Source organism: Nicotiana sylvestris, chromosome 8, assembly GCF_000393655.2.
Source record: "Nicotiana sylvestris chromosome 8, ASM39365v2, whole genome shotgun sequence".
NCBI lineage: Eukaryota > Viridiplantae > Streptophyta > Magnoliopsida > Solanales > Solanaceae > Nicotiana > Nicotiana sylvestris.
The window spans coordinates 58,491,415-58,513,000 of NC_091064.1; the positions used below are offsets into that span (position 1 = coordinate 58,491,415).

Below are 21,586 nucleotides of genomic sequence, written 5' to 3' on the forward strand. Positions count from 1 at the left end.
ATGAATATGGGACTTATGCTATAACCGTTGCACTTTTGCACCCACTCTCACACCTCTCGGTAGAGAGAGTGATTTTGCCCAATTGACTCTCTCGAGACCAATTGGGTAGGCCAATTTGCCCAAGCAACTTATGGTTCAAGTTGGGTAATTACTCTCTCGAGGTTTAACCCGTTAATTGGGACTACCATTCTCATGGGTCCATCCCAATTCCTTGTTGGAATTAATCTTGGGGTCATAGACTCTCTTTCTCAAGAAGAGTCAAGACTCACTACGCTAGACTTAGTGTTTGCAACCACCAAATCTTAATGAAAACATAAGATTAATCCAAATAATAAATACCCAACATCATTCATGCACTAAACAATCACATCCATTAATTACCCACACTAGGGTTGAGCCACAACCCTAACTAATGGGTTTAGCTAGCCATACTAGAAACAGAAATTGAAGAAATAGTAGATGAAATTGACATAATAATTAACTACAATGTTAATCTACTCAAATCCACGTTAATACTAGAAGAAATTGCCCAAAATGGGCTAAAACTATGAAGTCTCGAGTTCAGCTGCTATCTGATAAAAACCAAAAAAAACTCCTCCTCTAAAAAGTAAAATGTCCTATTTATACTACACAGGAAAAACCGGACAACAATACCCCTGAGGGTCTGGCGCGGACCGCGCACAAATGATGCGCGGCCGCGTAGGGTGTTTTGGTCCAAATCCACCCTCTCTGAACTTCATCCACGTGGACCATACTGATTAGGTGTGCGGCCGCGTGGGCTTTTGCGTTGAATGACTAAGTCTTTGACACTCTTGGGCGCGGACCGCGCATCTTGACTTGGAAATTGCATGGTCTCTGAACTATCCTGCGCGGCCGCGTGGCAAAGCAGTGCGGACCGCGCAGGTTGACCTTGAAATAACCCAGCCTCTGAACTCTCCTGTGCGGCCGCGTGACACATCAGTGCGGACCGCACAGGTCATTTTGTTCCCCACTTCAGTTGTCTTTTGACACTTGGCAGATTTCACTCCTTTTTGAGCCGATCTTTGGTATTTGTCATCTTGTCGCTCAAACCTGCAACCAAGCGCAACTTGTAAGCATTTTGGGACTAATTTATGGCAGTTAATGCACAAAGCTTAGGTAAGAATGGGTATAAAACATGTAGAAATCACGGTTATCAATTACCCTTGGTCCATTCTTCTCAACCCATTATCCCATTTAAGTGCAAGATTTAATCCTAGCCTTCTATTTCTTTCTAATTTAACGGTCATCATCCTTTCCTACTTCCATATAAAATACTCAATTATAAAAACCCTATCCTAAGTTTTCAATACCTAGGAGGAGACTAAAAAGCGGTAGATACCAAGACCCCCCTCCCTACGTTCTGATTTCCACTTCTTAGTTTCTCAATTGAAAGGCAACACACAATACACAAAAAAGAAAGAGGAACGAAAAAACAAAAAAATTAGGGAGGAAAGCAGAGAACGTTTTTCTTCTTTCCATTGCTAGATTTTTTTAGTTTCCTCAATTTTTTATTTTTTTTAGAAAAAAAGATTTCAAAAAATAAAATCAGAAAAGTAAAGATATATTCTGAAATCTCGTCCTTTCCGATTCGGTTTTCAAAAATGGAGTGGGTGTTCGGATTTGGAGTTTCCGTTCGAGATCAATTCCCGGTTTAAGTTCGAGATTCCGGTGTTGCTAGTTTCTTGTTCGATCTTCGTTCCGATGTAAGTTTTTCAACTTCAAATTCATTTAATACAAAGGTCCAATTTTGCCTTCTCACTATGTTGCTAGCTTTGGATATCATTTTTGCTCCTGTCCATTAAAATTGTTTGTTGAACCTCATGGTGAAGTTCATGGAAGTGTCAAGTTTAAAGTATTATTGAGATGTGAATGCTTGGTTTCGCAAAAGAAAAATCAAAGCCTACCCGTCCAAGTTTTATTATTAATTGAGATGTGAATGTTGTTTGTTATTGCATTTGAAGTTGATAAAAAAAAAAATCTTTTCTTTTTTTTCGATTTCTTCCATAAAAGTGGAAATTGGTGTTTTAATCTAATGGCTCATTCGGCAATTTCTTTACCGATTTTCTCCAGATTTAGCATGACTCTCAATTGAATTACAGGCTCAATTTAACTGTGTCAATTCCATGTTTGTTCGCCTATGTCCCGAAGTGAAACCCATAGCTTGTGCTTTCTAGTTAGCCTCAAGTGTTTATTATTATAAATTCTTCATTATGCATATTTATTTGTGTAACATTCCAGGTGCTTAAGGGATAAGAAAAGTGAATCTTTGTGAAGTTAATCTTGAATTTTGGGATAATTATTAATTCTATTCTAGCGTATTCTTCCTTTGTGTTATTTTGGAGTATTCTGATTATTTAAGCTCATGCCAATTATGTTGAAGACATTAAGTTTGAATTTGGATCTTATTTGAATGAAAGGGTTAATCTATTTGTAGGAAAAATAATCACAAAACTCTCGTAGTTTTGTTTTAGGCACGTTTAATTAAATTTGTCATAGCTATGGGTACGGTTTCCGTGACGTGGTTATGGCACTTAAATTCTAAAATCTGGGGGTACATTTATGGGACCCGGCTATAATTTAATTTTGTTAATAAAATAAACCATCGTGATTGTGGGTACGGCTCCCGTGACATAGTTACGATACCTAATTTCCAAATTCGGGTGTGCATTTATGTGACCCAAATCCAAATCTCAACAACGTTAGATAAAATGTGTCGTGGATCGCGGGTGCATTTATGTAACGTGGTTCAAGATGTGTTTTAGATGACGTTGAATCTTCCTAAAATTAATTAAAAGCGGTTAATAATTTAAAATTATACCATAGGCTAAAACATGTATTAAAATCAGATAATAGGCCAATTATAACAGTTGAGCGACCGTGCTAGAACCACAGAACTCGGGAATGCCTAACACCTTCTCCCGGGTTAACAAAATCCTTACTTGAATTTCTGGTTCGCGGACTGTAATACAGAGTCAAGCTTTTCCTCGATTCGGGATTCAACCGGTGACTTGGGACACCATAAATCTCCCAAGAAGCGACTCTGAATCTTTTAATAGTAATCCCGTTTCGATTGTCCTTTAATTGGAAAAACTCCTTTACGCCCTTTACGGGGGTGTAGGTAAAAAGGAGGTGTGACAGCTCTGGCGAACTACTGGGGACCGAACCCAGAATCTCTGGTTCAGGGTTCAGAATTCGAGCTTAGAATAATTGTTATTATTTGACTTTATTTATTATTTGATTTTATTACATGTTTGGGCCTGATGTGCTAATTGTTGTTTTTTACCGCTTTGATATTATCTGAACTGTATATATAAACTGCTACGAAACCCCTCTCTTCTCCCTCCTGAGGAGTGCACACTAGTCGTGACTTCTTTCTGTTAGTGTCAAATTCCAAATAGAACGAGGTTCGGACAAGTTGCAAAGTCGGATGATCTTTTGGTTACCGGTACGCAGCCCCCCCCCCCCCCCGGCTCGAGTTGTCCGCTCGGGTAAGCCAGGTCTAGAACAAATAAACCTAGGTTTTTAAACCTAGTATAACAATACCTCATGCTGGATCCCTAGTAGGAACGTTTGTTTGCATCATGTGCATTTTGACTTTGGAGACTCAACACAGGGGTTGGGTCTGTCTAGGACAGGTGTACCCAAAATAATAGACCATCTTGATGCATCCTATATGCTACATGTTGCATTTCTTAGAGGGTAAAAGGGTCATTTGACGGACTAATGATAGTTGAGGGCAAATGAAAAAAAAATGAAAAAGAAAAAGAAAAAAGAGAGGGTGAAGTGTGAATAGAGTTGGACCCAATTATGTTTTCTGTCACATTTTTTGTTAAGGGAAAAGAGCTTGAAAATTCAAAAGAAAGATTTGCACTTTTTCATCGTTTTCGAAAATCAAAAATCAAAAAAAAGGGGAAAAGAAAATCCAAAAAAAAAAGAGAAAAAAAAAAGATGTTGCATGTTTCATCATTTTCAAGGAAAAGATAAAAAACAAAATAATAAACTATATCTTCTCTAAATTAGTTGTTTTTGTTTTAATTCTCGCTCGTATCCGAATTGTCCGAACTACGCATACCTGATTCTCGTCTTTCGAGACGTGATACGTAGGCAACCCACATAGGGTCCAGTCTTCCTAGTAAATCTTAGGTTCTTGTCTTGCGGGGTCTTAGCCAAATTTTGCACTTCTAACCACTTTTTGACCAAATAAGTCATTTTGCAATAATAGCCTCAATCATGTCTTGCATGTGTCTAGTTGAGAATGTTATTGTCTCACATAGTGTTGGTTTAAATTTTTTCATACAGGTGTGGATCCACTTACCGGAGTTTGAGCATGACAGATACCCCAGGACCACACGCATTCAGGAGTTGCTTAAGGAGATTTTTTATATTTGTTATTTTTATTTTATTTTTATGTTTGGAGTATGTTTTTTTACGTCGTCTTTTACTTTCTAGTTTTATACAGCAATGTCGAGTTTTTTGTTATTGTACTTTTATTTTGTATTTGAAAAGGTGTGGTGTAACTCAAAATAAAAAATAAAAGATGTTTTGCATTTTTATATTTCCGTTAGAATTTTCTTTAGAAATACTACTCCTAGGAATCAAGAAGAAAAAAAAGAAAGAAAGTTTGAGGTGGTTTTATTTTAGGAAGTTAGTATCTAGAAATTTTGTTTATACTTCCCTTAGTATATTAGGACCAAAATTCAAAAAAAAAAGAAAAAAAAAGAATTTTCTTTTAGTACCTCTTTAAAAGTTTTCTTTGAGACATTAATTCCAAAATCCAAAAGATTTTCCTATGAGGTGTTTCTTTGGGAAATTAATGAAAGATGAAAAAAAAATTCTTTTTATTTTCATTAGAACTTTAGGATATTGTATACTTTACCTTTTGTTTATCATTAGAATTTTTCCTTTAGGCAATCAAAATTGAAATCCAAAAACATTCTGTTTTATCTTTTTCATTGCTTGCTTCGAAATTTTGCGTCAGGATATCAAATGAAAATTCAAAATATTTTTCTGTGGTTTATTCTTTCGATCTTCTTCCTAAAAAAAAATCAAAAAATATTTTTGTTTTCTCTTCTAGGGTTTTTCCTTAATAATTTCCCATAGAGTGTTTGTTTCAAAAAAGAAAAAAAATATATGCTCGTTAAGCTTGAGTTTGCAATAGGTTATAGAACATTAAGTCTAGAAAATTCAAAAACAAAAAAGAGATTTGTTTCTTTTATTTCCTTTTTCTCGTCAGAGTCATTAAGGTAAAAAGAAGAGAATGTTAGTTTGTTTCCTTCATTCCCGATCTGCTAGAACTACGCAAAGATCTGATTCATGCGGGGTCATGATACGTAGGCAACCTACATAGGGTTCGATCAAATTATTTTTTTTATTATTAAAAGCAAAAAAAGAAAAAAAAAGGAAAAAAGGGGGTGAAGTCATGAGATGTGAGAAATGAGAAGGAAGAAAAAGAGCGATAATCAGAAAGAAAAAGGGGAAGGAAAATGAGCGAGCTAAGAAGAGCTAGAAAACCAAAGAAAAGAGAGGTTGAAATGAACAAAATGGGATAATGCCAACTGACCTTTGTACCCTCGAAGTCATTTTAGAACCGATAACTGTGGTTAGGTGCATTTCACATAAATTGATATTATCTTATGTTAAATTCCCTAACGCTAACGTGATGACTTCATTTTGGTATATTCATAGCAGAAGGGTGGTTGGTTTGTGGTTTTTAAAGTGGTAGCTCTTCTCTACAACACAAAGTCAAAGGCAATGGCAGACAACAACAGAACTGAGTTGGTTGATACCGGGGCTCGAAATCAGTTGGTTGAACAGGACAATGGGTTGGTTGAAGAGGTAAAGATGTTGAGACAACACATGGCGGACATGTATCAGGCCTGGATGACTGAGAAGGCACCACCCCCGCCACCACCTAGCTTCCTAAATGCTACCCTTACCCAAACACCGGTCACAGTGCCAGATGATCCCCCATACTCTCTAGTTCCACCCGCTTATCATGGCTTTCCCAACCACCCTAGTAGTTTCATCACTCATCTTCCAATTACCTTTCCCAAAAATTACCCTCCTGCCTTATCCACCATCCCCAACAATGAGCACCCACTCAAAGCTCACAATGCCCAATAGTACCCCTCAGAGGTTGCCCATAAGGTTCCCAACTCATACAAGCAGGGCACGCGGGATGAACCTCATATTGAAAATTAAAAGTTCACAGGAAAAAAGGGGCGAGATGGGATACCCAGGAGGCTGAAAGGCATAGAACAGTCCTTAAAGAACAAGCAAGGAATGACAGACCAAGGTAGCATGTCTTACAAAGAATTGTTTATGTCCCCCGACGTTCGTCTGCCTGCGGGGTTTATAGTGCCAAAGTTTAACTTATATGATGGGTGTGGGGATCCGGTAGCCCATTTAAGGGATTATTGTAGTAAAATGAGAAGTGTTGACGAGAAAGATAATTTGCTGATGGCGTACTTTAGTGAGAGCCTGACTGGGGCAGCTTTGGAATGGCATAATCGTCAAGATGTTGGTAAGTGGCATACATTGGGTAGCATGGCTCAAGATTTTGTTCGATACTTTCAATACAGATCAGGTGTTGTCCCAGACTGCTCATACCTATCTCAAATGGAAAAGAAACCCAAGAAAAGTTTTAGGAATTTTTGGCTCAGATGGAACGAACAAATTGCTTGGGATAGTCCTCCCATTGATAGAAAAGATGTTGGTGAGCCCTGCCGACGACAGGGTCCAGTGGTCGTTCTTGCTAAATGCTTTCAGCCTCAATGTCGACCTCGTGGATATGCTTGTAATCCTCCCCAATGCTACTTCTCCCCACAGAACTCCCAAAGTCGTACATCACTTTTCCAGTACCTTGTCCACAATGCACCACCATATGCTCCACACCCACAAGGCCCGCGATGGCCCACACCACTTCCCCAAATGTGTTACCCACCCCCACGAGCCTGCCGAAAACCCCCTGGATCAGGTTTCCGGCCCAATCAAGCATTTAAGAATGAGAGGTTGCTGAAAAAAGAAAAGGCTTTCACCCCTATTGGAGAATCATATGCCAGTTTGTTCCAAAAGTTGAAGCAATTGGACATGTTGAAGCCGATTCATATAAAAATACCAAACCCTCTGTCAAAAAAGTTTAATTTTTCTCAAAGGTGCGCATATTGCTCAGATGCCCTGGGGCATGACATAGAAAAGTGTTGGAATCTGAAGAAAGCAATTCAGAAGCTTATTGATGCAGGTGACATTGTCGTGCAAAATCCAAATGCAGCGGACACTAGCCAAAAGTCCTTCGCCTATTCGTAATGAGACGCATATGGTGAGTATGATGTGCTTTGAAAAGGAATATGAGAATTCTTCTGAGATCCTCGAAGGTCCACGCGCTGTAAAGTTTTCAATGCTATCAAAGGTTGATCTTGAGAATGAGCCAGCAAAGGGAACCCAAAAGCAATTTATTAAGAACAATGTGATGGAAGTTTGTGAAGGTCCTAATAATGTTGATGCGGAATTCAGTGGTTAAGATGCCGAGCTTGGCAATTGGAAAGACGCTCCTTTTTTGGTTAGTCAAGGAGGAGTTTTGGTGGTTTATTTTGTTGTCATTTCTGTTGTTCGGGTTATTGCAGGGTTGTAATCCGGATATTGTCTTGTGACTCAAACCCTTCTATCCTTTTATTTTGCGTAGTTTGTTTAGTCATAGTAGCCCGTCTAGTGTTGTCTAGGTTTGTTCTAGGTTTGTGACCCCAATTTAGTTTGTTTGTTTTGTTGTTCAAACCCTTTCACCATCTGTCTAATGCAATTTTTTGTTTTCTGTAATTTCTAGTCATTTTCATTTAGTTCCCTTTTCTTTTTATAGTTCTTTTCCTGATTGACTCTAGTGACATGACATGCACGCGTAATTCTCAACCTGGTTTTAAAAATTAGTTTATCACGAAGCAACGAAACAATGTTGAAGATGTAGGGACATTTGAGGGAAATAAGTGAAGGCATTTTGAGATCACTTCAAGCCCGAATTATGTGAAATTGGGGCAGATAGAACATAAAAATACACTATTGAAATGCATCATGCTGCATCGGGTGAAGATAACGGCAAGTTTGCCCCAAATTTGTAGGGGGCGTTCGTGGTAGTGAGAGTGAGAGTGTTGTCCAATGGTGCTTTGTATGTAACAGATGTAGAAGGCGAATGTGTGGATATGGTCATCAAGTCTGGCGCAATCAATAGATGTTACGAATGTTTTCCTTGGTTTGTTTAATTGTGTTGTTTGTACTTGGCATATTTTGAAGATTGGAATGACGAAGGCATTTTGTTCTGCTATCTAAACACCTTATCCTTCGTTACCCCTTTGTGCCTTATTTATTTTCTTTCATATCCCTCTTTCGAAAACAGTAGCAAAGATCAGAAACACAAGCGTGAAAGATAAGTAAAGGAAAAGGAGAAAAGAAAAGAACAAAAAGGGAGAGAAGAAAAATGAAAATCAAAAAAGAAAAAAGAAAAAAAGGAAAACAAAAGAGAAAGAAAAGAGTGAAAAGAACAAAAAAAGAAGAAAAACAACAAAAAGAGAAAAAGAAAGCAAAAAGAGAAAGAAAAGAAAGAGAAAAGAGAAAATCACAACAACAAAGTAATTCATATATCATGAACTACGTTCGACCTGATTCCTTTAAAGGATACGTAGGCAGCCTCACGGTTCGGTCCCATCAAAATAAAAATCCAAAAGTCCCCAAGCAAGTCAGAAGTTGTGGTTGTTGTAAGAAATTTGATTCCGAAAGTTGTAATTTTGAACCCATGTGAATTGTTTTCAGCCTTTGATATCCTTTCTTTTTAACCCTATCCAAAAGCCCATGTTACGGTCCAAAGAAAGACCTTCTGATTAGTCTTCAAGAGATACCAGGTCAAGCAAGGAGAGGTAATTCATATCAGGGGCAACACTCTGGTCCAAGCAGAAAAAATAATGAAAATGAGAGAGTCCTATTGGTGAAAACCCTCACAGGCACCGTAGGGCAACTGGAGCTGAGAGAAATCCAAAAATGAAAGAGTCTTATTGGTGAAAACTTTCACGGGCACCGTAAGGTGATGGTAAGTGGAGAGAAAGAATCAAAATGAGAGAGGCTTGACGGTGAAAACCCTCCGAGAACTACAAGTCGAATAAGGATTGTGAATCAGATTAGATAATCGGAGCATTGAAGCCCAGTTAGGGGTATAGTAGGAGTTGACATCAGACTTGCTCAACAGAATAGGCCACAGGTGTATGTCATGGTCATTAGAGTTGGTATCCACAACTGATAGGTTTCCACTTTGTAGTTTTCTAGTTAGGAATCATCTTTTTCCATTGTCCTTCACTCTGTTCTCTTTGTCTTGTTCACTTCTTCTTCCTGAGTTTGTGCGGTTAGAACAAGTGAGAAATGACTTCAAAATTTGCCACTATCTATCCAATTGCACAAAACGGGGTCTAGCTAACACATCAAAATATCATAAGTCAGAAAAGAATAACAAGCGCATTGAGTTGGTAATAATCAACATGCTTTGGGATCCTTGTGAAATACAAAGGCTTGGTACATATCAATTCATGAACAATGCAACAAGATGAAGGCTGTTAGGTGAATAAATCAAAGGTATTTTCGGTGAAACAGAAAGGTTTGGTACATATCAATTCATGGACAATGCAACAGATGGAGGGTGTTAGGCGAATAGATTAAGGGAATTTTCTGTGATAAGATTGACAGATAAAGTGGTTAACCAATAACAAGCAAGGTCTTCCAAGTGAAAATCAAAGTTATCATGGAAAGTGAAGGAGCAATAGACCTCAAGGCCAATGCCAGTGGGTTAAGTCAGGAAAAAAACAGCATGCACATTGAGTGGACGGTAATTAACGTGCTTTGGGATTTATGGGAGACACAAAGGTTGGTAAATGTCAGTTCATGAGTAATGCAACAGATATAAGGTATTGGGTCTGAACAGAGAAGAGGTATTTTATGTGATAAGGATGACAGAGAAAGTGATTCGTCAAGGAACAAGCAAGGTCTTCGAGTGGAAATTGGTTATCATGAGAAGTGAAGGAGCAACCGCCCTCAAAGTCAAGGCCACAAACTAACCACCACATTTTAAATTGACAAAATTTTTCTTTGATTAAAACAGGGGCAGAAAATTTCAGTTGTTTCGGAGAAACCCTCCGCGAAGAAAGGCAGTCACCAGACAGGTTTGATTTTTGATTTTCAGGACCCTCCTGTAAAATGGGACCTAGTTTAAAAATCAAAACAATCATAAGTAGCATAAATATACCCCAAGGAATATAAGTTGGTTTCAAAGTTTGCATGTTTAAGATAGGATGTAATTAGGAGTTTTCAGGACCCTCCTGGATAATGGGATGTAGCTTTAAGACCCTCTTAGATAACAAGATTTAGCGGAAGTCACACCTTTAGAAGATATAACTTAGATTTAAAATTGTCGTTTAGGTAAGAATTGTCAGGACCCCCCCTGGATAATGAGACCTAGCTTTTGAATTCTTAGTAATATTTGGTAATATGGTTCAGTTTAACACTCACATATGTGCCCAACCTCCAAACTGGGGCAGCAAATTTTCTTTGTTTTATCTATTTCATTGAAGTCAGGAGCCCGCCTGGAGAGCAGGGAATACTTTCAAGCGCAACAGTCAGGAGCCCGCCTCGAGAACAAGGGAGTACAATTTAAGTTTAGCCTTCAAGTCCTCTGTTTCGTCTATTTTGAAATCAGGAGCCCTCCTGGAGAGCAGGGAATACATTCAAGTTTAGTAATCAGGAGCCCGCCTGGAGAGCAGGGAATACGTTTCAAGTTGAAATCAGGAGCCCGTCTGTAGAGCAGGGAATACGTTTCAAGTTGAAGTCAGGAGCCCGCCTGGAGAGCAGGGAATACATTCAAGTTCAGCAGTCAGGAGCCCGCCTGGAGAGCAGGGAATACATTTCAAGTCAGCAGTCAGGAGCCCGCCTGGAGAGCAGGGAATACATTTCAAGTCAGCAGTCAGGAGCCCGCCTGGAGAGCAGGGAATATATTTCAAGTTAGCAGTCAGGAGCCCGCCTGGAGAGCAGGGAATACATTCAAGTCCAACAGTCAGGAGCCCGCCTGGAGAGCAGGGACTACATTCAAGTTCAGCAGTCAGGAGCCCACCTGGAGAACAAGGGAGTACAATTCAAGTTTTAGTTTTCAAGTTCTTATTGATATTTGGTAATGTGATTCGTTTTACACTTACATATGTTCCCAGATACCCAAACTGGGGCAGAAAAATTTCCTTTGTTTTCGTCTATTTTGGTTGAATTCAGGAGCCCGCCTGAAGAGCAGGGAATACATTTCAAGTTAGCAGTCAGGAGCCCGCCTGGAGAGCAGGGAATACATTTCAAGTTAGCAGTCAGGAGCCCGCCTGGAGAGCAGGGAATACATTTCAAGTTCAGCAGTCAGGAGCCCGCCTGGAGAGTAGGGAATACATTTCAAGTTCAGCAGTCAGGAGCCCGCCTGGAGAGCGGGAGTACATTTCAAGTCAGCAGTCAGGAGCCCGCCTGGAGAGCAGGGAATACATTCAAGTTTAGCAATCAGGAGCCCGCTTGGAAAGCATGGGAATATAATTCAAGTTTAGTAGTCAGGCGTTCACCTGGAGAAAAGGAAAACATCTCAGATTGCAATTCAAGTCAGCAACCAAAGAATCTCACGGCAAGAATGTGAGTCAACAGTCCGAGGTGATCAATAGAAGTTAGTCACAATAAAGAAAAATAGAGAAAGGCAAGAAGTGAATCCAAATACAGAAGTTGATGGAAGATGTGAACTGCTTAAGACATGGTGGAAGTCACAAGCACTACATGTCCGGTCTTGATCCAAAAGCTGTAGAAGAACGAGCTAGAACCTGCAACTAGCAAGCGTCAAGGTTCAAATCTAAGGCCCGCATGAAGAACCATTCAAGACTCAAGATCAAGATCAAGCTTCAGAAAACTTATAGACAGGAATCTTGTAACTCGTAGTTGACAGGTTTAGTTAGTCTTTTTCATTTGATTTTTGATGTAATAAATAACAAGAACCGCGGACCGGAACCTCGGCACAACAGCACCTCGACCGGATCTCCACCTCGGCATACTCCGTCATCTCACTCATCTATGAACTACATGTGGCCTGATTCCTTTATAGCCAAGAATATGTAGGCAGCTCAGATACCAGGGCTCGGTCACATTCCTCTCTCTCTTAGTTTAGTCCCTCCAAATAAGGGTCGGGTCAAAAAACCTATCTAGTCATTCTTTGTCTAAAAACTCTTCGCGTTTCCAGTCAAAGAGGGGCAGCTATAGACATGTGATTTTTGACCCTCCCCAAGATTTTTTACATTTTAGCGTAAAATATTTAGTTTAGGCCTAATATAGTTATTTCAACTAATTTTGACTCTTTTTACTTTATTTTACTACAAGAAAATAAAAATTGCAAAATTATTTTTATTTTATGTACCTTCCATAAAGTAATATATATATATATATATATATATATATATATATATATATATATATATATATATATATATATATATACACAAAAAATAGTACCTTAATTTTATCTTTATATAATCTTGAAAAATACAAAAAATATATGTAATAGTTTCATACTTTAATATAGTTTAGTTTAATTAATTAGAATTTATTTTTGCATCATGTAGTATAGTTATCTTATATTAAAGGAATTTAGCTATGGTGTTAATTAATAATTTTTGGAGTTTTCTTAGCCCAAAATTGAAACACAAAAAAAGACATAGTCCAACCCAATTACCCTTGGCTCATTCTTTCCAACCCATTAGCCCATTTAAGTGCAAGATTTAATCCTAGCCTTCTATTTCTTTCTAATCTAACGGTCATCATCCTTTCCTACTTCCATATAAAATACTCAATTATAAAAACCCTATCCTAAGTTTTCAATACCTAGGAGGAGACTAAAAAGCGGTAGATACCAAGACCCCCCTCCCTACGTTCTGATTTCCACTTCTTAGTTTCTCAATTGAAAGGCAACACACAATACACAAAAAAGAAAGAGGAACGAAAAAACAAAAAAATTAGGGAGGAAAGCAGAGAACGTTTTTCTTCTTTCCATTGCTAGATTTTTTTAGTTTCCTCAATTTTTTATTTTTTTTAGAAAAAAAGATTTCAAAAAATAAAATCAGAAAAGTAAAGATATATTCTGAAATCTCGTCCTTTCCGATTCGGTTTTCAAAAATGGAGTGGGTGTTCGGATTTGGAGTTTCCGTTCGAGATCAATTCCCGGTTTAAGTTCGAGATTCCGGTGTTGCTAGTTTCTTGTTCGATCTCGTTCCGATGTAAGTTTTTCAACTTCAAATTCATTTAATACAAAGGTCCAATTTTGCCTTCTCACTATGTTGCTAGCTTTGGATATCATTTTTGCTCCTGTCCATTAAAATTGTTTGTTGAACCTCATGGTGAAGTTCATGGAAGTGTCAAGTTTAAAGTATTATTGAGATGTGAATGCTTGGTTTCGCAAAAGAAAAATCAAAGCCTACCCGTCCAAGTTTTATTATTAATTGAGATGTGAATGTTGTTTGTTATTGCATTTGAAGTTGATAAAAAAAAAAATCTTTTCTTTTTTTTCGATTTCTTCCATAAAAGTGGAAATTGGTGTTTTAATCTAATGGCTCATTCGGCAATTTCTTTACCGATTTTCTCCAGATTTAGCATGACTCTCAATTGAATTACAGGCTCAATTTAACTGTGTCAATTCCATGTTTGTTCGCCTATGTCCCGAAGTGAAACCCATAGCTTGTGCTTTCTAGTTAGCCTCAAGTGTTTATTATTATAAATTCTTCATTATGCATATTTATTTGTGTAACATTCCAGGTGCTTAAGGGATAAGAAAAGTGAATCTTTGTGAAGTTAATCTTGAATTTTGGGATAATTATTAATTCTATTCTAGCGTATTCTTCCTTTGTGTTATTTTGGAGTATTCTGATTATTTAAGCTCATGCCAATTATGTTGAAGACATTAAGTTTGAATTTGGATCTTATTTGAATGAAAGGGTTAATCTATTTGTAGGAAAAATAATCACAAAACTCTCGTAGTTTTGTTTTAGGCACGTTTAATTAAATTTGTCATAGCTATGAGTACGGTTTCCGTGACGTGGTTATGGCACTTAAATTCTAAAATCTGGGGGTACATTTATGGGACCCGGCTATAATTTAATTTTGTTAATAAAATAAACCATCGTGATTGTGGGTACGGTTCCCGTGACATAGTTACGATACCTAATTTCCAAATTCGGGTGTGCATTTATGTGACCCAAATCCAAATCTCAACAACGTTAGATAAAATGTGTCGTGGATCGCGGGTGCATTTATGTAACGTGGTTCAAGACGTGTTTTAGATGACGTTTAATCTTCCTAAAATTAATAAAAAACGGTTAATAATTTAAAATTATACCATAGGCTAAAACATGTATTAAAATCAGATAATAGGCCAATTATTGTTGAGCGACCGTGCTAGAACCACGGAACTCGGGAATGCCTAACACCTTCTCCCGGGTTAACAGAATTCCTTACTCGGATTTCTGGTTCGCGAACTGTAATACAGAGTCAAGCTTTTCCTCGATTCGGGATTCAACCGGTGACTTGGGACACCATAAATCTCTCAAGTGGCAACACTGAATCTTTTAATAATAATCCCGTTTCGATTGTCCTTTAATTGGAAAAATTCCTTTACGCCCTTTACGGGGGTGTAGGTAAAAAGGAGGTGTGACAACGAGCAACATCTTAGAGTGGTTCTTTAGACTTTGAGGGATAGTCAGTTGTATGCTAAGTTTTTGAAGTGTGAGTTCTGGTTGAGTTCGGTTGCATTCTTGGGTCATGTTGTATTAGCAGAGGGTATTTAGGTTGATCCGAAGAAGATAGAGGCAGTCAAGAATTGGTCTAGACCCGCATCAGCTACAGAGATTCGGAGTTTCTTGGGTCTGGCAGGTTACTATCGTAGGTTTGTGGAGGGGTTTTCGTCTATTGTAGCCCGGATGACCAGGTTGACCCAGAAGGGTGGCCAGTTCAGGTGGTCGGACGAGTATGAGGCGAGCTTTCAGAAGCTCAAGACTGCTTTGACCACGGCATCGGTGTTGGTTTTTTCCCACAGGTTCAAGGCCTTGCATAGTTTATTGTGATGTATCTCGTATTGGACTTGGTGCGGTGTTGATGCAGGATGGCAAGGTCATTGCCTATGCTTCGCGGCAGTTGAAGATTCATGAGAAGAACTATTCGGTTCATGATTTAGAGTTGGCATCCATTGTTCACGCATTGAAGATTTGGAGGCATTATTTGTATGGCGTGGCATGTGAGGTGTTCACAGATCACAAGAGTCTGCATACTTGTTCAAGCAGAAGGAGCTAAATTTGAGCCAGAGAAGGTGGTTGGAGCTGTTGAAGGACTATGATATCACCATCTTATATCATCCGGGAAAGGCCAATGTGGTGGTTGATGCTTTGAGTAGGAAGTCAGCCAATATGGGTAGTCTTACTTATATTCCGGTCGGTAAGAGGTCGCTTGCTTTAGATGTTCAGGCTTTGGCCAATCAGTTCGTGAGGTTGGTTGTTTCTGAGCCCAGTCGCGTGTTAGCTTACGCAGTCACTCATTTTTCTTTATTGGAGCGTATCCGAGATCGACAGTATGATGATCCTCATTTGTGTGTCCTTAGAGACACGGTGCAGCACAGAGGTGCCAAGCAGGTTACCTTAGGATATGATGGAGTTTTGAGATTGCAGGATCGATTTTGTGTGCCTAATGTGGATGGACTCCGATAGTTGATTTTAGAGGAGGCCCATAGTTCCCGGTACTCTATTTATCTGGGCGCCGCTAAGATGTATCAGGAACTGCGGCAGCATTACTGGTGGAGAAGAATGAAGACGGATATTATTGCATATGTGGCTCGGTGTTTGAATTGTCAGCAGGTTAAGTACAAGCATCAAAGACTTGGTAGTTTGTTCCAAAAGATTGAGATTCCTGAGTGGAAGTGTGAACGTATTACCATGGACTTCGTTGTTGAACTTCCACGGACTTAGAGGAAGTTTGATGCAGTGTGGGCTATTGTTGATAGGCTGACTAAGTCAGCACATTTCATTCTTGTGGCAGTCTCATATTCTTCCGAGAGGCTAGCTGAGATCTATATTCGGAAGATTGTTCGTGTTCATGGTGTGCTCGTATCTATCATTTCGGATCGAAGTACGCAGTTTACCTCGCATTTTTGGAGAGCAGTTCAGCGAGAGTTGGGCACACGGGTTGAGTTGAGCACAACGTTTCATCCTCAGACAGACGGGCAGTCTGAGCGGACCATTCAGATTTTGAAGGATATGCTCCGAGCTTGTGTCATTGACTTTGGAGGCTCGTAGGACCAGTTTTTGCCTTTAGCAAATTTTGCCTACAACAACAGCTACCAATCGAGTATCTAGATGGCTCCTTATGAGGCCTTGTATGGTAGGTGGTGTCGGTCGCCGGTTGGATGGTTTGAGCCGGAAGAGGCTCGGTTGTTGGGTACAAATCTAGTTCAGGATGCCTTGGACAAGGTCAGGATTATTCTGGATAGGCTTCGTACAGCTCAGTCCAGGCAAAAGAGTTATGCCGATCGTAAGGTTCGTGATTTGGCTTTCATGGTCGGTGAACGGGTATTGCTTCGGGTGTCGCCTATGAAGGGCGTGATGAAATTTGGAAAGAAGGGCAAACTTAGCCCTAGGTTCATTGACCCGTTTGAGATTCTTGATAGAGTGAGAGAGGTGGCTTACAGACTTGCATTGCCACCGAGCTTATCAGCCGTGCATCCAATGTTTCATGTGTCCATGCTTCGGAAGTATCACGGCGATCCATCCCACGTATTAGATTTCAACACTGTTCAGTTGGAAAAGGACTTGTCCTATGAGGAGGAGCCGGTAGCTATTCTAGACTGGCAGGTTCGTCAGTTGAAATCAAAGAGTTTTTCTTTTGTTCGTGTTCAATGGAGAGGTCAGCCTACTAAGGTGTCGACCTGGGAGTCTTAGTCCGATATGCAGAGCCGTTATCCCCATTTTTTCCCAACTCAGGTACTTCCTTCTTATGTCCGTTCGAGGACGAACGGTTGTTTTAGAGGTGGAGAATGTGATGAGCCAAAATATCATCACTTGCTTTAGAAATAAATTTCTGCATTCCGAGGTCTTAAAAACATCTTTCAGCATCACCTCGATTAGCGCGCGCAGTCCAGGCGCATAGCCGGAAAGCCATTATGTGAAAATCTATGAAAAATGATGAGTTTTAACTTTAAAATGAATTTAAGTTGACTTGGTCAACATTTTGGATAAACGGACCCGGACCCGTGATTTGACCGTTCCGGAAGGTCCGTAGGAAAATATGGGACTTGGGTGTATGCCCGGAATCGAATTTCGAGGTCCCAAGCCCGAGAAATGAATTTTTGAAGAAAATTATTTTCTCGAATATTTATGAGTTTTTGAAAATGAAATGTGTTTAAAATTTGATGGTATTGGACCCGTATTTTTGTTTCGGAGCCCGGTGCAGGTCTTATATGTGGTTTAAGTCGAGTCTGTGAAATTTGGTAAGAAACGGACTGGAAATGACGTGAATTAGACGGTATTTGAGAAAAATTAGAAAATTTAAATTTCTTGAGTGATTTCATGATTTTGATGCTAAACACATAGTTGTTGATGTTATTTTGGCAATTTGATCGTACGAGTAAGTCCGTAGGGTATTTTTGAGGTAGTGTACATGTTTGGCTTGGAGCCCCGTGGGCTCGGGTGAGTTTCGGATAGGTCTCAGAAGGTTGTTGAACTTAGAAAAAGTTGCAGGTTTTCAGTTTCTGCTATTCTGGTGTGTTGTTCTTCGCGTTCGCAGAAGGACTCTCGCGAACGCGAAGGATTAGTCAAGCTGAAGGAAATCTCCTTCTACGCGAACGCGAGACACAAGACGCGAACGCGAAGCTTTGGGGGTGTTTCCCTTCGCGAACGCGGACCTGCTATTGCGAACGCGAAGGCCTTTGGGCCTGGGCAGGGGGAGAGGGATTTTACTCTACGCGAACGCGGCCACCCGACCGTGAACGCGAAGGCTCTGGGGGCTGAAGCTCCCCGAACGCGAGCCTTCAGTCCAGTCAGAGATCCCGAGGTAGTCCTGCGGGCGTCCGCAGGCCCTGACGTTCTCTTCTATCTTTATATTCTGTTTTATTTACTTCAGAGACAAAGTGTATCTTTCTTTCCAAACAATTGTGTGTAGTATTCGTAGACGGTCTGTGGTATTGTGATACTGGTTCCGGGTAGAGATGTACTTGATATTGTCGTACTTGTTTTTGGCTAAGTTATCAGATTACGTCTTCCACATGTATTTGATTATTGTCAATATTTCACTGTTGATCGCATGTTGATTTAAATTGTTAAAAAGGGTTAAATAAAAGAGTTAGTAAATCCATAATACTCGGCTTGCGTGACTTTCACGAGTAGGTACTATCACGACTCCCGAGGGTGGGAAATATGGGTCGTGACATACAAACCCATAAAGATAGCAATATAGTCCAATATAGATGTCTTTGCAATCAAATCAAATTATTTTCCTTGTAGTATATCTTTTGCCGTTTTCTTTATTTTATTTTATAGTTTATTTTCTTTACATAAATTCAATAAAAATTATACGGAAGTTTATTTTACCCTAGAAGGTAATTTTAGTTCTCCCTTTTATAAAATTTGCTAAGGCTTGCAAATATATTTGTTGAAATTATTTGTCATTTGTTAGTTTAATTTGATTTAGTTTATGTTGGAACTTTTTTTTTTATATTTAATTTTTTAGTGTATAAGCTCTCTTTCTTTGATTATTGGTGTTAATTAGCTTAGTTTGTAACTCTTTTCTTATTGTCTTCTTTTGCAAAAAATAACTCGTTACTTATAAATGCTAAAAAGATTTTATAATCGATCAAATTTCTTAGAGTTTATAAATTCTAAAATTGGCCCTTTTTTTGTTAAAGTTTAATAAATCAGGTAATATTAGATTTTTAAATTAAAATAAGCAAAATTATTTAAAATATAGAGCACCAACTTTAAGAGGACTTTATTATGAGATCATGTTGTGAATAATAAAGACAAAAACAAACTTGCGCTTGTACAAAATCCTGGATCCGCCACTTACTAATAAAGAAAACTTATATCCACATAGTTTCATTTTCTATAATTATTTTCTTATTAGCCTGTAATAAGATTGATTTCTTTTAAAGATTGGAATAATTTAATTTAAACTTATAATTTTACTCTTGATGATAGTTTTTATACTAACATAAATATATGCATGTTTAAGATTAGAAGCATCAAAAGTCATATAGTCAGACATATGTTTATATCATGTTTAATATCACAAATTCTAAAAGTATTCTTTTGTTTATGTCTAACTAAACAATGCCACGTAAATGAAACGGACAGAGAATAATGTACTTCCTCCGTTTCAATTTATGTGAACCTGTTTGACTGATGAGCACGGAGTTTAAGAAAAAATGAAGACTTTTGAAATTTGTGGTCCTAAACAAGTTAAAAAGGTGTCCAGAGTATTTGTGTGGTTATAAAAACTTCTCATTAAGGATAAAATTGTAAGTTTAAGCTAAATTGTTTCCAAATTTAGAAAGAAGTCATTCTTTTTGGAACGGACCAAAAATGAAATAAGTTCATATAAATTGGAACGGAGGGAGTAGTTACTAGCCTAGTAACATTACAAATTACAAATAAGCGGGATGTAGACGTTTGGACTGTTTTTGATTGAAATTAAAAAAATAATTTTGAAATAAAGTTAAAGAAGTACTTATATACAATTTCTTTGGAAAAAAAGTTATTCCATTAAAGTTGAATGGTGAACTTTCACTTCAAATCCTAATCAAATTTGTATTTCAAAAATTATTGTTCAGCATTGTGTTTACAAAAAATGAAAATTTGGTTGCATCTGGCTGCTTCAAGATGAATATTGATGGAGTGGTTGATAGTGATGCTGATGTCTTACTGTCAGAGCAGTGAGAAGAAAAGTTGTTTGCTGATTTCAGTACTCTATTTCAAACTTGATTTCTCATAAATATTCTGTCTTTTGTAATTTTGAGAACAACTATTCATCCTTCTGACCTATGGCATTTCTCACTCTACAAGACAATTCAAAACCCTACAATATTAATAGTTAGAGATTATATATATATATATATATATTAGATGACTCTTGCTCGCGCTTGCGGGCCCAACAATTTTGATTCTAATGCAGTGTTACTTTACATTACAACTAAGAAATAAGAACACTTCATGCGATGTACAATTAATTCCGTATGCCAAAAGAACATACAAAATTAGACATAAAAATCCCACGATGGCAAGCCAATGCAATATGTTTCACACTATGAACTTCCAGAGTCCCCTTTTCTTTCCATTCTACATCTATACCTACTGAAACTAACTCCTTTCTCTTTCTGTTGATGCGGCTTGTGGGTAGGAAACCAAGTACTAACATTTTAACCATGCATAATTACAACTTATGCCTGCACCTTTGACTCGACATGTATGTATTGCAAACTGACAAGATCTTCACGAAGCATTCAAGCTCAAGAGTCAAGAAGAAACATAATGATAATACTTGCTTCAATTAGATCCCTGAACAAGTTTCACCAAGGTAATTTTGAACCTAGCAATTTTGAAAGATTGGAACTTCAAGAGAAGGGGATTATGTAAGATATTTTACATTTACAGGAAACTTTTTGTCCTAAAAATGATTCAAAATTACTTAGCAGAAAGATATACTCTTTAAATCAAAGCAATATACACAAGTAGAACCTGAGCACCACGCAGTGTTCCAGGCCTTGCTCTTCCAGTTCCCTTTTGCCACCACAGTTTTCTACCAGCCCCAGTAACTTCACTAATAGTTTTAGTTAAATGGGTTCCCTGCAACATTCATCAAGAGTAGGTCAACAACATCATTTGAATCCTTTATTGCCTTGGCAAGTAACTATAATTTATAAAACTTGTAGAATCAGGGGAACATGCATAAAGATAGTAAACAGGTAGGAGAATAAGAGGCCCTGATTGATTTAAATGATACACCTTAGATCATTTTTTGTATGCAACAATTTTCTTTCGCAAGGCGATTTTTCCCCCAAAGGCATATGAGTTTCTGTGGTCTTCATATGCCTCAAAATGATCATCCTGATTCTCTTTTTTCTCCAGTAAGCCTCTTTGTTTCCCAGAGAAACAATTGACAGTAAGATGAGAAATGGAAAATGATAAATGGCTCTTAGGCATGAGAAACACAGAGTAAAACAAGAATAGCTCGCCAATATGTATGCTCTATAATTGAAAATTTGGGATTCAAAAGAATCGTGCACATACCTGCTGTCGTTTTGCTAGCTACCATCTTATCTTACAACACGATGAATAATATCCTTCCTAATTGGCACATCAAAAACATCCCCAGCCAAACACATAAAACCCTTGTCTTCATTATGAAAATTCATTACTGGAATGACCAGGTCCTGATGGAACCCTGCCATATACAGTAATCAAAATGATAGTTACGCAAAATCAGATGATATATGTAAGCACGTGAT

At 38.3% G+C, this 21,586-nt stretch overlaps 1 long non-coding RNA gene across 1 annotated transcript; it reads left to right on the forward strand.

The window, feature by feature from the left end:
* The first annotated feature begins 1,423 nt into the window (after positions 1 to 1,423).
* On the forward strand, positions 1,424 to 4,572 carry LOC138876552 (uncharacterized). The gene is made up of 2 exons (XR_011401885.1): positions 1,424 to 1,724; positions 4,321 to 4,572. It is a non-coding gene; the product is annotated as an uncharacterized lncRNA (long non-coding RNA).
* Positions 4,573 to 21,586: the final 17,014 nt, after the last annotated feature.